Source organism: Nothoprocta perdicaria, unplaced genomic scaffold (genome assembly GCF_003342845.1).
Source record: "Nothoprocta perdicaria isolate Ctin4 unplaced genomic scaffold, notPer1 scaffold_50, whole genome shotgun sequence".
NCBI lineage: Eukaryota > Metazoa > Chordata > Aves > Tinamiformes > Tinamidae > Nothoprocta > Nothoprocta perdicaria.
Window position 1 is genome coordinate 2,337,217 of NW_020455755.1, and position 3,491 is coordinate 2,340,707.

A 3,491-nucleotide genomic window follows, 5' to 3' on the forward strand; every position below is an offset into this window, starting at 1 on the left:
AGCATGTCAGATGTCTTCAGTTTTACAGTTTGTTTGTTCAAATTAAGGTTTTCCAGCTTACTGCAGGTATGATTGTAGGTGGCATAGGGAAAGACTCTCCAGATTTTGGCTAAGCAGAATTTTGTGCTTCCTTAAAATGTTCCAGTATTTAAGTCAGTACAGAAATGTCCATTTGACATTAAGTGTTTAAAAAAGAAAAGAAAGAAAAAAAAGCTCCTTTTCAAAATGCACAAAAGACAGCATTGCTTCTTGCATGATTTGACTGGAAATAGTCAAATCTTTGAAAATGTTGCATTACTGCTTGCAGCAGCTTCTTATTTCAGCATTTTATTTAAAGGTATAAATAGTTATTCCAGGCTGCAATAAATTGTATTTATTCTTTGAACATTACCCAATCTGAAAGGTCACCCTACAGGCTATATTCAGATTATGAGAAAATTTTAGTGTTTGGACTAAAATGGGAATTAGAGATACTCGCCACACTTAGTATTAAAGATTATTTAATATTATCCAACAGATCAGAGAAATCAACTTTTTTGTACTTCTCATTGTACCTGGAGATAAGCCACACGAATAGGATGTTTCCCCATTGGCTTCTCATAGATTTCTAATGGATTATAATTAATGGACTTAATACATAAACCAACCAGTGATAGTTTTTTTACACAGCCTTTTATAAAGCTGGTATTTTTAAAGCAAATCTTAAATACTCTATTTTTGTCGTAACAAGCAACCAAATTTTTCTTACAGGGGAGAATCTATTTTATACTATATATATTTGCAATTTGTCATGTGCATAAAAATCAGAGAGAATAAATGCATTTAAATCTATTTGTTTGGTGCACGTTGAATAAGCAAGTAAGATTCATTACTGTTTCAGAATTAACTTACATGTAAGCACATAATATGGCTCATTTGCTACGAGGCATTCTTCTGTTAAACTCATGCTTTTTGGGGTGGGGGGAGAAAAAAAACCTTTAACATTCATAACATGGTAATGATAGAGCCAGCTTACGTACAATCTTACTTCCTTTTTTTTTGTTTTCTCCTTGTCTTTTCTCACCTTCCTATTGTAAGATTGAATAGTTTTGAGTAATTATCAGTTACAACAAAGTTAAATTGACCTGTTACTAACTTGAGATGGTCCTTTATAAAACCTACAAATTAGAGAAAAATAATGTTATACACTTACCTGATGAAGCATACAGCAGCTCACAGGCCTAGGCTGTGTGACTGGCTGTTAAAAAGTTGCAGCTGACACAGCCAGCTTTATAGGCATATTTAACAGCGCATGATGGGAGGGTGCTCTTGAAGTTACACCTGGAAGTTTAACAGCAGTGCTTCAGGATTCTGAATGAAAACCTAACTAATGAGTTAACAGGCTAGTGAGGTTTGTTTGTTTGTTCAACCTGGGTTTTATTAAAGCATGCACTGAATCTGACTGTTGTATTTCTGTTTGGTGGTTGCTGCAGTTTAGAGCAAACATGAGTAAATAACCCTATGGTTGTTCACAATAATATCTGAATGATTGGGGACAAAGACTCCAGGTTGAAGAAAACAAGCAAAAGCTTCTAAAGCTGTAATTGGAAACTTGGGGGAGTAGCAGAGGCTGGTTCTGCTGGAAGGCCTTGCCAGCAATGAGGTATTTAATTGGAGAATCTACAGCTGAATGATACTTGAACAGTCCTGAGGGTGACAGGGAAGAATTATTGCTTGGCCACAGTCCGAGCTGTGTTGTAATGGGCTTGTGCTGTTACTTCCAGTATTGGCAGAACAAACTGCTGTCTGTTTTCTCGGACAGATCTTGCCATGCCTTGTTTTGCATGTAAAGTCGATACAAGATCAGCACTGTTGGTTATTTAACTGTCATTTGTGCCTACATTCAGACTGCTTCTGCAGCAGAACTTGGTGTGTTTGACAAGAACTCAATCTGACGAGGAAGAAAAGTGAGAGGGGACCTCAAAAGGCTGGATCTTTAGCTATTATGTGCCCASAGAGCCCAAAGTGGACTTTAATTAKGAATATTTATTAACTAATGGAATTAATCAGCTAATAGTGGTTGACTCTACTGCCCAAGAGTAATGGGAGAAGTCAGTAATCGGAAGGCCAATAATCTGTGACAAACTTTTTCTTTTTTAATCTTTCAAGAACAACAGGCCTCTAGGACCTCATTCTAAGATAAGGGGGAGAGTTCAGATTTGGGGCTGCACCAGCTGTTCACTGCAAACAGCTATTCTGCTTTCTTCTCACAARCAGAACCCCAGCCAGCTGAATGCAAGAAATCTGTGCAACGAGATTTCTCACTGTCTTAGCTTTCTTACTGCCTTAGCCCTAAGAGAAGTCAATAGCAGCCCCATTCCTTATGCAGGAAGGAACAGTGAAAAGGAAGCCTGTCATCCCCTCTGATACGTGTAAGAGATGTTAGTGTCCTGGCACTGTATTCACATCTGGGCAAAAGGACAAACAAAACAGCTTTTTCATGAACACTGTGTTTGTGAGTGGGAGCCTGCAGGGAGCCTCCTGCCAGCCAGGTCAGAGATAGGGCCTGGGAACTCCTCTGCCTTTTGGTATCTCGCCCTAGTGATTTGCTTCAAGATCAATTGAAAACTACCCAAGCCCAATATTATGAAACACAGTTTATTAAAAAACAAAGGACTAAAAACAGATTAGATCAGCCAGTTTAAATTTACACTTTGTAAATGAAACAAGATAAGTCATTCTCATCTCAATTACAGGGAGAAAAAAAAAAGTAACTTACATCCACAAATGACATCCTCTCTGATCTCCTTGCCAGGATCACGCTATTAAGATGTAACTCTTCCTTATCAAGCCCACTCAGTCCAGGGTAGCTGCCCTGCTTTCCACACACACACACAGACACCCAGCACGTCTGGCTCTGCAGGAGACATAAGAGAAAAGGATGTCAAATTGCCACCCAGAGCCACTCTAGGAGCTGAGGAACCCAGTAGAAGTTACCAGCCCTTGGTGAGACAGATGGATCTGAACTACCTATCAGGTTCTGTAAGTTCTATGGGGAGTTTCTTCTCCTTCCCTTTTCCTTCAGGGCTGTCAATGATTTAGATCCACCATTATATTCAGGGCCTACCTTGTCACCTCCCTTCCCAATCACTTAGATAATCATATAAAGTTTGCATTTAATTGCTATTCACATCTCTCTCATTTTGCAGTCTGTATATTTAATTCCAATGAACTGTGAAAGAAAGGACATTACCTTCTACAAAGGTAGCTCAAGTTTGTTTCTTGTAGACACCTATAAAGTGAAGTTAATCTAGAAGAGAATAATCTGTACTGCATACAGTAGATCATGAAGGAACTGCAGGAAAAAATACTGAGGCAATTTGTCTTGTCCTTATAAGCTTCTCCTCTTCCCCATCCTGTAATAAGGAGTAAGGGTTAGTCTCTGTAAACTGGGAAAATGAAATGTCTGCTATCCTGTTCTTTGAAACACCTATTCAGTCTACAGTTGTAGA